Below are 12,835 nucleotides of genomic sequence, written 5' to 3' on the forward strand. Positions count from 1 at the left end.
TTCTCTTTATTCTCTCTTTCTCCCTTTTTCTCTCCCCTTTTCTCTCCCTTTTTCTCTTAGTCTCTTTCCTCTCCCTTTTTCTCTCTCTTTTTCTCTCTCTTTTTCTATTTTTCTCTCTTTTTCTCTTTTTCTTTCTTTTACTCTTTTTTCTCTCTTTTTCTCCCAGCTTTTCACTTTTTCTCTCTTTCTCTCTTTTGCTCTCTCTTTTCTCTCTATTTTCTCTCTGTTTTACTCTCTTTCTCTCTCTCCTTATCTCTTATTCTCTCTCTTTTTCTCTTTTCTCTCTGTTTTTCTCTTTTCCTCTCTCTTTTTCTTTCTCTCTCTTTCTCTCTTTTTCTCTATCTTTTTCTCTCTCTTTTTCACTTTGTTTTTCTCTGTCTTTTTTTCTCTCTTTTTCTCTTTCTCTCTTTTACTCTCTCTGTTTCTCTTTTTCTCTTTCTCACTTTTTCTGTCTCGTTTTCTCTTTTTCTCTTTCTCTATTTTTATCTCTCTTTTTTGCTTTTTCTCTTTCTCTCTTATGCTCTCTTTTTGTCTCTCTTTTTCACATTTTCTCTCTCTTTTTCTCTTTATCTCTCTGTTTTTCTCTTTTTTCTCTCTCTTGTTCTCTCTTTTTCTCTTTTTCTCACTTTGTCGCTTTTTCTCTCTCTTTTTCACTTTTTCTCTTCTTCACTCTCTTTTGCCTTTTTCTCTCTATTTCCTTCACTTTTTCTCTTTTTCTCTTTTTTCTTTCTCTTTATCTCTTTTTCTCACTTTTTCTCTCTCTTTTCTCTCTCTTTTTTTCTCTCTTTCTCCCTTTTTCTCTCTCTTTTTTCTCTCTTTTTGTCTTTTTCTCTCTCTTTTTCTCATTTTCTCTTTCTTTTTCTCTCTTTTTCTCATTTTCTCTCACTTTTTCTCATTATCCCTCTCTCTTTTTGTCTTTTCTCTCTCTTTCTCTCATTTTCTCTTTCTTTTTCTCTCTCTTTTTCTCTCTCTTTTTCTCATTTTCTCTCTCTTTTTCTTTTTATCTCTCTCTTTTTCTTTTTCTCTCTCTTTTTGTCTTTTCTCTCTCTTTCTCTCATTTTCTCTTTCTTTTCTCTCTCTTTTTCTCTCTCTTTTTCTCTCTCTCTTTCTCTGTTTTTCTCTCCGTTTTTCTCTCTCTGTTTCTCTTTTTCTCTTTCTCTCTTTTTCTGACGCTTTCGCTTTTTCTCTTTCTCTATTTTTCTCTCTCTTATTCGGTCTTTCTCTCTTTCTCTCTTAAACTCTCTCTTTTCTCTCTCTTTTTCTCTTTTTCTCGTAGTCTCTTTTTCTCTCTCTTTTTCTCTTTTTCTCTCTTTTCTCTATTTTTCTTTCTTTTTCTCTTTCTCTCTTTTTTGTCTCTTTTTCTCTCTCTTTTTCTCTTTTTCTCTCTTTCTCTCTTTTACTCTCTCTTTTTCTCTTTTTCTCTCTCTATTTCGGTTTTTCGCTTTCTCTCCTTTTCTCTCTCTTTTTCTCTCTTTATCTTTTTTCTCTCTCTTTTTCTCTCTCTTTTTCCCTCTATCTGGTTCTCTCTTTTGCTCTCTTTTTTCACTTTTTCTCTTTCCCTCTATTTCTCCCTCTTTCTCTCTCTCTTTTTCTCTCTTGTTTCTCTTTTTCTCTTAGTCTCTTTTTCTCTCTTTTTCTCTTTTTCTCTCTCTTTTTCTCTTTTTCTCTATTTCTCTCTTTTTCTCTCTCTTTCTCTCTTTTTCTAATCTTTTTCTCTATTTCTCTCTTTCTCTTTTTTTTCTCTCTTTTTCTCTCTTTTTCTCTCTTTTTTCTCTCTTTCTCTTTTCCTCTTTTTCTCTCTTTCTCCCTTTTTCTCTCTCCTTTTAACTCTCCTTTTCTCTTTTTCTCTTAGTCTCTTTTTCTCTCACTTTTTCTCTCTCTTTTCTCTCTCTTTTTTTTCTCTCTTTCTCCCTTTTTCTCTCTCTTTTTTCTCTCTTTTTGTCTTTTTCTCTCTCTTTTTCTCATTTTCTCTCACTTTTTCTCATTATCCCTCTCTCTTTTTGTCTTTTCTCTCTCTTTCTCTCATTTTCTCTTTCTTTTTCTCTCTCTTTTTCTCTCTCTTTTTCTCATTTTCTCTCTCTTTTTCTTTTTATCTCTCTCTTTTTCTTTTTCTCTCTCTTTTTGTCTTTTCTCTCTCTTTCTCTCATTTTCTCTTTCTTTTCTCTCTCTTTTTCTCTCTCTTTTTCTCTCTCTCTTTCTCTGTTTTTCTCTCCGTTTTTCTCTCTCTGTTTCTCTTTTTCTCTTTCTCTCTTTTTCTGACGCTTTCGCTTATTCTCTTTCTCTATTTTTCTCTCTCTTATTCGGTCTTTCTCTCTTTCTCTCTTAAACTCTCTTTTCTCTCTCTTTTTCTCTTTTTCTCGTAGTCTCTTTTTCTCTCTCTTTTTCTCTTTTACTCTCTTTTCTCTATTTTTCTTTCTTTTTCTCTTTCTCTCTTTTTTGTCTCTTTTTCTCCCTCTTTTTCTCTTTTTCTCTCTTTCTCTCTTTTACTCTCTCTTTTTCTCTTTTTCTCTCTCTATTTCGGTTTTTCGCTTTCTCTCCTTTTCTCTCTCTTTTTCTCTCTTTATCTTTTTTCTCTCTCTTTTTCTCTCTCTTTTTCCCTCTATCTGGTTCTCTCTTTTGCTCTCTTTTTTCACTTTTTCTCTTTCCCTCTATTTCTCCCTCTTTCTCTCTCTCTTTTTCTCTCTTGTTTCTCTTTTTCTCTTAGTCTCTTTTTCTCTCTTTTTCTCTTTTTCTCTCTCTTTTTCTCTTTTTCTCTCTTTCTCTCTTTTTCTCTCTCTTTTTCTCTCTTTTTCTCTCTCTTTCTCTCTCTGTTTCTCTTTCTCTCTATTGCTCTCACTTTTTCTCTCTCTTTTTCTATTTTTCTCTTAGTCTCTTTCCTCTCCCTTTTTCTCTCTCTTTTTCTCTCTCTTTTTCTATTTTTCTTTCTTTTTCTCTTTTTCTCTTTATACTCTCTTTCTCCCTTTTTCTCTCTCCTTTTCTCTCTCTTTTTCTCTTTTTCTCTTAGTCTCTTTCCTCTCCCTTTTTCTCTCTCTTTTTCTATTTTTCTCTCTTTTTCTCTTTTTCTTTCTTTTCTCTTTTTTGTCTCTTTCACTCTTTTTCTTTTTTTTCTCTCTATTTCTCTCTCTTTTTCTCTTTTTCTCTTTTACACTCTTTTTCTCTCTCTCTTTCACTTTTTCTCTTTCTCTCTTTTACACTCTTTTTCTCTTTTTGTCTCCCTTTTGCTCTCTCTTTTTCTCCCTCTTTTTCTATTTTTCTCTCTTTTTCTCTTTTTCTCTCTTTCTCTCTTTCTCTCTTTTTCTCTCTCTTTTTCTCTCTATTTTCTCTCTGTTTTACTCTCTTTTTCTCTCTCCGTATCTCTTATTCTATCTCTTTTTCTCTTTTTCTCCCTGTTTTTCTCTTTTCCTCTCTCTTTTTCTTTCTCTGTCTTTCTTTCTTTTTCTCTCTCCTTTTCTCTGTCTTTTTCTCACTCTTTTTCTCTTTTTCTCTCTATCTCTGTTTTTTCTCACTTATTCTCTCTCTTTTTCTCTTTTTCTCTCTTTCTCTCTTTTTCTCTCTCCTTTTCTCTCTCTTTTTCTCTCTCTTTTTCTCTTATCTCTCTCTTTTTCTTTTCTCTATCTTTTTCTCTTTTCTCCTTCTTTATCTCTTTTTCTTTCAGTTTTACGCTCTTTTTCTCTCTCTTTTTCTCTTTTTCTCTCTCTTTTTATTTCTCTCTCATTCTCTCTTTTTCTCTTTTTTCTCTCTATTTCTCTCTCTTTTTCTCTTTTTCTCTCTTTCTCTCTTTTTCTCTCTCTCTTTCACTTTTTCTCTTTCTCTCTTTTACTCTCTCTGTTTCTCTTTTTCTCTCTCTATTTCTGTTTTTCGCTATCTCTCCTTTTCTCTCTCTTTTTCTCTTTTTCTCTCTTTATCTTTTTTCTCTCTCTCTTTCCCTCTATCTGGTTCTCTCTTTTGCTCTCTTTTTTTCACTTTTTCCCTTTCCCTCTATTTCTCTCTCTTTTTCTCTCTCTTTTTCTCTCTGTTTTTTTTTCTTAATCTCTTTTTCTCTCTCTTTTTGTCTTTTCTCTCTCTTTCTCTCATTTTCTCTTTCTTTTCTCTCTCTTTTTCTCTCTCTTTTTCTCTCTCTCTTTCTCTGTTTTTCTCTCCGTTTTTCTCTCTCTGTTTCTCTTTTTCTCTTTCTCTCTTTTTCTGACGCTTTCGCTTATTCTCTTTCTCTATTTTTCTCTCTCTTATTCGGTCTTTCTCTCTTTCTCTCTTAAACTCTCTTTTCTCTCTCTTTTTCTCTTTTTCTCGTAGTCTCTTTTTCTCTCTCTTTTTCTCTTTTACTCTCTTTTCTCTATTTTTCTTTCTTTTTCTCTTTCTCTCTTTTTTGTCTCTTTTTCTCCCTCTTTTTCTCTTTTTCTCTCTTTCTCTCTTTTACTCTCTCTTTTTCTCTTTTTCTCTCTCTATTTTGGTTTTTCGCTTTCTCTCCTTTTCTCTCTCTTTTTCTCTCTTTATCTTTTTTCTCTCTCTTTTTCTCTCTCTTTTTCCCTCTATCTGGTTCTCTCTTTTGCTCTCTTTTTTCACTTTTTCTCTTTCCCTCTATTTCTCCCTCTTTCTCTCTCTCTTTTTCTCTCTTGTTTCTCTTTTTCTCTTAGTCTCTTTTTCTCTCTTTTTCTCTTTTTCTCTCTCTTTTTCTCTTTTTCTCTCTTTCTCTCTTTTTCTCTCTCTTTTTCTCTCTTTTTCTCTCTCTTTCTCTCTCTGTTTCTCTTTCTCTCTATTGCTCTCACTTTTTCTCTCTCTTTTTCTATTTTTCTCTTAGTCTCTTTCCTCTCCCTTTTTTCTCTCTCTTTTTCTCTCTCTTTTTCTATTTTTCTTTCTTTTTCTCTTTTTCTCTTTATACTCTCTTTCTCCCTTTTTCTCTCTCCTTTTCTCTCTCTTTTTCTCTTTTTCTCTTAGTCTCTTTCCTCTCCCTTTTTCTCTCTCTTTTTCTATTTTTCTCTCTTTTTCTCTTTTTCTTTCTTTTCTCTTTTTTGTCTCTTTCACTCTTTTTCTTTTTTTCTCTCTATTTCTCTCTCTTTTTCTCTTTTTCTCTTTTACACTCTTTTTCTCTCTCTCTTTCACTTTTTCTCTTTCTCTCTTTTACACTCTTTTTCTCTTTTTGTCTCCCTTTTGCTCTCTCTTTTTCTCCCTCTTTTTCTATTTTTCTCTCTTTTTCTCTTTTTCTCTCTTTCTCTCTTTCTCTCTTTTTCTCTCTCTTTTTCTCTCTATTTTCTCTCTGTTTTACTCTCTTTTTCTCTCTCCGTATCTCTTATTCTATCTCTTTTTCTCTTTTTCTCCCTGTTTTTCTCTTTTCCTCTCTCTTTTTCTTTCTCTGTCTTTCTTTCTTTTTCTCTCTCCTTTTCTCTGTCTTTTTCTCACTCTTTTTCTCTTTTTCTCTCTATCTCTGTTTTTTCTCACTTATTCTCTCTCTTTTTCTCTTTTTCTCTCTTTCTCTCTTTTTCTCTCTCCTTTTCTCTCTCTTTTTCTCTCTCTTTTTCTCTTATCTCTCTCTTTTTCTTTTCTCTATCTTTTTCTCTTTTCTCCTTCTTTATCTCTTTTTCTTTCAGTTTTACGCTCTTTTTCTCTCTCTTTTTCTCTTTTTCTCTCTCTTTTTATTTCTCTCTCGTTCTCTCTTTTTCTCTTTTTTCTCTCTATTTCTCTCTCTTTTTCTCTTTTTCTCTCTTTCTCTCTTTTTCTCTCTCTCTTTCACTTTTTCTCTTTCTCTCTTTTACTCTCTCTGTTTCTCTTTTTCTCTCTCTATTTCTGTTTTTCGCTTTCTCTCCTTTTCTCTCTCTTTTTCTCATTTTCTCTCTTTATCTTTTTTCTCTCTCTCTTTCCCTCTATCTGGTTCTCTCTTTTGCTCTCTTTTTTTCACTTTTTCCCTTTCCCTCTATTTCTCTCTCTTTTTCTCTCTCTTTTTCTCTCTGTTTTTTTTTCTTAATCTCTTTTTCTCTCTTTTTCTCTTTTTCTCTCTCTTTTTCTCTTTTTCTCTCTGTCTCTCTCTTTTTCTCTCACTTTCTCTTTCTTTCTCTCTTTTTCTCACTCTCTTTCTTTCTCTTTTTTCTATTTTTCTCTCTCTTTTTCTCTTTTTCCCTCTCTTTTTCTCTCTCTTTCTCTTTCTCTCTCTTTTCCCCTTTTTCTCTCTCTTCCTCTCTTTTTCTCTCTTTTTCTCTTTTTCTCTTTTTCTCTCTCTTTTTCTCTTTTTCTCTTTCTCACTTTTTTCTCACTTTTTCTTTCTCTTTTTCTCTTTTTCCCTCTTTCTCTCTTTTTCTCTCTCTTTCTCTCTTTTTTTCTCTGTTATTCTCTTTTTCTCACTTTTTTCTCTTTTTCTCTCACTTTTTCTCTTTATCTCTCTCTTTTTCTTTTTCTCTCTCTTTTTGTCTTTTCTCTCTCTTTCTCTCATTTTCTCTTTCTTTTTCTCTCTCTTTTTCTCTCTCTCTTTCTCATTTTCTCTCACTTTTTCTCTTTATCTTCCTCTCTTTTTGTCTTTTCTCTCTCTTTCTCTCATTTTCTCTTTCTTTTTCTCTCTTTTTTCTCTCTCTTTTTCTAATTTTCTCTCTCTTTTTCTTTTTATCTCTCTCTTTTTCTTTTTCTCTCTCTTTTTGTCTTTTCTCTCTTTCTCTCATTTTCTCTCTCTTTTTTTTCTCTCTTTCTCTCTCTTTTTCTCATTTTCTCTCTTTTTCTTTTTATCTCTCTCTTTTTCTTTTTCTCTCTCTTTTTGTCTTTTCTCTCTCTTTCTCTCTTTTTCTCTCTCTTTTTCTCTCTCTTTTTCTCTGTTTTTCTCTGTTTTTCTCTCCGTTTCTCTCTCTCTGTTTCTCTTTTTCTCTTTCTCTCTTTTACTCTCTCTGTTTCTCTTTTTCTCTTTCTCTCTTTTTCTCTGTCTTATTCGGTCTTTCTCTCTTATACTCTCTCTTTTCTCTCTCTTTTTCTCTTTTTCTCATAGTCTCTTTTTCTCTCACTTTTTCTCTCTCTTATTCTCTTTCGCTCTTTTTTCTTCTTCTCTCGCTTTTTCTCTCTCTTTTTCTCTTTTTCACTCTCTTTTTCTCTTTTTCTCTCTTTTTCTTTCTTTTTCTCTTTTTCTCTTTATTCTCTCTTTCTCCCTTTTTCTCTCTCCTTTTCTCTCTCTTTTTCTCTATTTCTCTTAGTCTCTTTTTCTCTCACTTTGTCTATCTCTTATTCACTTCCTCTTTTTTCTTTTTCTCTCTCTTTTTCTCTCTCTTTCTCTCTTTTTCTATCTCTTTTTCTCTTTTTCTCTCTTTCTCTCTCTCTTTTTCTCTTTTTCTCTCTTTTTCTCTCTTTCTCCCTTTTTCTCTCTCCTTTTAACTCTCTTTTTCTCTTTGTCTCTTTTTCTCTCACTTTTTCTCTCTCTTATTTTCTATCTCTCTTTTTTCTTTTTCTCTCTCTTTTTCTCTCTCTTTTTCTCTTTTTCTCTCTTTTCTCTCTTTGTCTTTCTTTTTCTCTTTCTCTGTTTTTTCTCTCTTTTTCTCCCTCTTTTTCTCTTTTTCTCTCTTTCTCTCTTTTTCTCTCTCTTTTTCACTTTATCTCTTTCTCTCTTTTACTCTCTCTTTTCGCTTTTTCTCTCTCTATTTCTGTTTTTTGCTTTCTCTCCTTTTCTCTCCCTTTTTCTCTTTTTCTCTCGCTATCTTTTTTCTCTCTCTTTTTCTCTCTCTTTTTCCCTCTATCTGGTTCTCTCTTTTGCTCTCTTTTTTCACTTTTTCCCTTTCCATCTATTTCTCTCTCTTTTTCTCTCTTTTTCTCTCTCTTTTCTCTTTTTCTCTTAGTCTCTTTTTCTCTCTTTTTCTCTTTTTCTCTCTCTTTTTCTCTTTTTCTCTCTTTCTCTCTTTTTCTCTCTCTTCTTCTCTCTTTTTCTCTCTCTTTCTCTCTTTTTCTAACTCTCTTTTTTTCTTTTTTCTATTTTTCTCTCTTTGTCTCTTTTTATTTCTCTTTTTCCGTCTCTTTTTCTCTCCCTTTTTTTCTCTCTCTCTTTCCCCTTTTTCTCTCTCTTTCTCTCCTTTTCTCTCTCTTTTTCTCTCTCCTTTTCTCTTTTTCTTTCTTTCTCTCCTTTGCTCTCTCTTTTTCTCTTTATCGTTCTCTTTTTCTTTTACTCTATCTTTTTCTCTTTTATCTCTCTTTATCTCTTTTTCTCTCTCTATTTCTCTTTTTCTCTTTCTCTCTTTTTCTCACTCTTTCTCTCTTTTTCTCACTCTCTTTCTCACTTTTTCTCTCTTTTTCTCTCTCTTTTTCTCTTATCTCTCTCTTTTTCTTTTCTCTATCTTTTTCTCTTTTCTCCTTCTTTATCTCTTTTTCTGTCTCAGTTTCTCTCTATTTTCTCTCTGTTTTACGCTCTTTGTCTCTCTATTTTTCTCTTTTTCGCTCTCTTTTTATTTCTCTCTCTTTCTCTCTTTTTCTCTTTTTTCTCTCTATTTCTCTCTCTTTTTCTCTTTTTCTCTCTTTCTCTCTTTTTCTCTCTCTCTTTCACTTTTTCTCTTACTCTCTTTTACTCTCTTTTTCTCTCTTTTTCTCTCTCTTTTTCTCTTTTTCTCTCTTTTTTGCTCTCTTTTTCTCTTTTTCTCTCTTTATCTCTCACTTTTTCTCTTTTTCTCTCTTTTTCGCTCTCTTTTTCTCTCTCTTTTTCTCTTTTTCTCTCTCTTTCTCTCGTTTTCTCACTCTCTTTCTTTCTCTTTTTTCTATTTTTCTCTCTTTGTCTCTTTTTCTCTCTCTTTTCTCTTTTTCCCTCTCTTTTTCTCTCTCTTTTTTTTCTCTCTCTCTTTTCCCTTTTTCTCTCTCTTTCTCTCTTTTTCTCACTCTCTGTCTATCTCTTTTTTCTATTTTTCTCTCTTTGTCTCTTTTTCTCTCTCTTTTTCTCTTTTTCCCTCTCTTTTTCTCTCTCTTTTTCTTTCTTCTTCTCTTTCTCTCTTTTTTCTCTCTTTTTCTCTTTTTCTCTCTCTTTTTCTCTTTTTCTCTCTTTTTCTTTCTTTTTCTCTTTTTCTCTTTATTCTCTTTCTCCCTTTTTCTCTCTCCTTTTCTCTCTCTTTTTCTCTTTTTCTCTTAGTCTCTTTTTCTCTCACTTTGTCTATCTCTTATTCTCTTCCTCTCTTTTTTCTTTTTCTCTCTCTTTTTCTCTCTCTTTCTATCTTTTTCTATCTCTTTTTCTCTTTTTCTCTTTTTCTCTCTTTCTCTCTTTTCTCTCTCTTTTTCTCTCTTTTTCTCTCTTTTTTCTCTCTCTTTTGCTTTTTCTCTTTTTCTCTCTTTCTCCCTTTTTCTCTCTCATTTTAACTCTCTTTTTCTCTAAGTCTCTTTTTCCCTCACTTTTTCTCTCTCTTATTTTTTCTCTCTCTTTTTTCTTTTTCTCTCTCTCTTTCTCTCTCTTTTTCTCTTTTTCTCTCTTTTCTCTCTTTTTCTTTCTTTTTCTCTTTCTCTCTTTTTTCTCTCTTTTTCTTCCTCTTTTTCTCTTTTTCTCTCTTTCTCTCTTTTTCTCTTTTCCTCTCTCTATTTCTGTTTTTCGCTTTCTCTCCTTTTCTCTCTCTTTTTCTCTTTTTCTCTCTTTATCTTTTTCTCTCTCTTTTTCCCTCTATCTGGTTCTCTCTTTTGCTCTCTTTTTTCACTTTTTCTCTTTCCCTCTATTTCTCTCTCTTTTTCTCTCTCTTTTTCTCTCTCTTTTCTCTCTTTATCTCTCTCTTTTTCTCTTTCTATGTTTTTCTCTCTCTTTTTCTCTCTTTTTCTCTCTCTTTTTCTCTTTTTCTCTCTTTTTCTCTCAGTTATTCTCTTTTTCTCTCTTTTTTCTCTTTTTCTCTCACTTTTTCTCTTTATCTCTCTCTTTTTTTCTCTCTCTCTTTGTCTTTTCTCTCTCTTTCTCTTATTTTCTCTTTCTTTTTCTCTGTTTTTCTCGCTATTTTTCTCTCTCTGTTTCTCTTTTTCTCTTTCTCTCTTTTACTCTCTCTGTTTCTCTTTTTCTCCTTCTCTCTTTTTCTGTCTCTTTTTCTTTTACTCTTTTTTCTCTCTCTCTTTTTCGCTCTTTCTCTCTTTCTCTCTTATTCTCTCTCTTTTCTCTCTCTTTTTCTCTTTTTCTCTTAGTCTCTTTTTCTCTCTCTTTTTCTTTTTCTCTCGCTTTTTCTCTCTTTTTCTCTTTTTCTCTCTTTTTTCTCTTTTTCTCTCTTTTTCTTTCTTTTTCTCTTTTTCTCTTTATTCTCTCTTTCTCCCTTTTTCTCTCCCCTTTTCTCTCCCTTTTTCTCTCAGTCTCTTTCCTCTCCCTTTTTCTCTCTCTTTTTCTCTCTCTTTTTCTATTTTTCTTTCTTTTTCTTTTTCTTTCTTTTACTCTTTTTTCTCTCTTTTTCTCCCAGCTTTTCACTTTTTCTCTCTTTCTCTCTTTTGCTCTCTCTTTTCTCTCTATTTTCTCTCTGTTTTACTCTCTTTCTCTCTCTCCTTATCTCTTTTTCTTTCTCTCTCTTTCTCTCTTTTTCTCTATCTTTGTCTCTCTCTTTTTCACTCTGTTTTTCTCTGTCTTTTTCTGTCTTTTTTTCTCTTTCTCTCTTTTACTCTCGCGGTTTCTCTTTTTCTCTTCTCACTTTTTCTGTCTTTTTTTCTCTTTTTCTCTTTCTCTATTTTTATCTCTCTTTTTTGCTTTTTCTCTTTCTCTCTTATTCTCTCTTTTTGTCTCTCTTTTTCTCTTTATCTCTCTGTTTTTCTCTTTTTCTCTTTTTTCTCTCTCTTATTCTCTCTTTTTCTCTTTTTCTCACTTTGTCGCTTTTTCTCTCTCTTTTTCACTTTTTCTCTTCTTCTCTCTCTTTTGCCTTTTTGTCTCTATTTCCTTCACTTTTTCTATTTTTCTCTTTTTTCTTTCTCTTTATCTCTTTTTCTCTTTTTCTCACTTTTTCTCTCTCTTTTCTCTCTCTCTTTTTTCTCTCATTCTCCCTTTTTCTCTCTCCTTTTTTCTCTCTTTTTGTCTTTTTCTCTCTCTTTTTCTGTTTTTCGCTCACTTTTTCACTTTTTCTCTTTTTCTCTCTTTGTCTCTCTCTTTTTCTCTTTTTCTCACTTTTTCTCTCTCTTATTCTCTTTCTGTCGCTTTTCTTTTTCTCTCTCTTTTTCTCTCTCTCTTTCTCTTTTTCTCTCTCTTTTTCTATTTTTCTCTCTTTCTCCCTTTTTCTCTCTTTTTCACTTTTTCTCTTTCTCTCTTTTACTCACTCTATTTGTCTTTTTTTCTTACACTCCTTTTCTCTCTCTTTTTCTCTTTCTTATTCTCTTTCTCTCTTTTTCTCTCTCCTTTTCTCTCTTTTTCTCTCTCATTTTCCCTTTATCTCGTTCTCTCTCTTTCTCTCTGTTTTTCACTTTTTCTCTTTCCCTCTATTTCTCTCTCTTTTTCTCTCTCTTTTTCTTTTTCTCTGTGGTTTTCTATCTCTTTTTCTCTTTTTCTCTTAGTCTCTTTTTCTCTCACTTTTTCTCTTTTTCTTTTTCTATCTCTTTTTTCTTTTTCTCTCTTTTTCGCTCTCTTTTTCTCTTTCTCTCTCTTTTTCTCTCTTTCTCTCTTTCTCACTTTTTCTCTCTTTTTTCTTTTCTCTCTTACTCTCTTTTTCTCTCTCTCTTTCTGTCTTTTTCACTCACTCTTGTCTTTTTCTCTCTCTTTTTGGCTTTTTCTCTCTTTGTCTATTTTGTCTCTCTTTGTCTCTTTTTCTCTCTCTCTTTTTCATTCTCTCTCTCTTTTCCCATTTTTCTCTCTCTTTGTCTCTTTTTCTCTCTGTTTCCCTCTCTCTTTTTCTCTTTATCACGCACTTTTTGTGTTTTTCTGTTTTTCTCTATTTTTCTCTCTCTTTATCTCTTTTTCTCTCTCATCCTCTCTATTTTCCCTCTGTTTTACTCTCTTTTTCTCTCTCCTTTTCTCTTATTCTCTCTCTTTTTCTCTCACTTTTTCTTTTTTTCTCTCTCATTTTGTTTCTCTCTATTTCGCTCTTTTTCTATCGCTTTTTCTCTCTCGATCTCTTTTTCTCTGTTTTTCTTTCTCTTTTGCTCTTTTGCTCTCCCTTATTCTCTTTCTCTCTTTTTTCTTTCTCTCTCTCTTTTTCTCTCTCGATTTCATTCTCTTTTTCTGTTAGTTTCTTTTTCTCTCTCTTTTTCTCTCTCTTTTTCTCTTTTCTGTCACTTTTTCTCTTTTTCTCTCCTTTTCTCTCTCTTTTTCTCTTTTTCTTCCTTTTTCACTCTCTTTTTCTCTTTTTCTCTCTTTTCGCTCTCTTTTTCTCTTTTACTCTCTCTTTTTTGCTTTCTCTCTTTTTCTCTTTCTCACTTTGTCTCTCTCTTTTTCTCTCTCTTTTACTCTTTTTCTCTTTCTCTCTTTTTCTCTCTCTTTTTCTCTCTCTTTTTCTCACTCTTTTTCTCACTCTTTTTCACTTTCTCTCTTTTTCTCTCTTTCTCTTTTTCTCTCTCTTATTCTCTTTTACTCTTTCTATGTTTTTCTCTCTCTTTTTCACTTTTTCTCTTCTTCTCTCTCTTTTGCCTTTTTCTCTCTATTTCCTTCACTTTTTCTCTTTTTCTCTTTTTTCTTTCTCTTTATCTCTTTTTCTCTTTTTCTCACTTTTTCTCTCTCTTTTCTCTCTCTCTTTTTTTCTCTCTTTCTCCCTTTTTCTCTCTCCTTTTTTCTCTCTTTTTGTCTTTTTCTCTTTCTTTTTCTGTTTTTCGCTCACTTTTTCACTTTTTCTCTTTTTCTCTCTTTATCTCTCTCTTTTTCTGTCATTTTTCTTTTTCTCTCTCTTTTTCTCTCTCCCTTTCTCTTTTTCTCTCTCTTTTTCTCTTTTTCTCTCATTTTTTTCTTTTTTCCTCTCTCATTTTGTTT

This window comes from Chiloscyllium plagiosum, unplaced genomic scaffold (assembly GCF_037043375.1).
Source record: "Chiloscyllium plagiosum isolate Xiang-an unplaced genomic scaffold, Cpla_swu_hap1 HiC_scaffold_18, whole genome shotgun sequence".
Taxonomy (NCBI): domain Eukaryota; kingdom Metazoa; phylum Chordata; class Chondrichthyes; order Orectolobiformes; family Hemiscylliidae; genus Chiloscyllium; species Chiloscyllium plagiosum.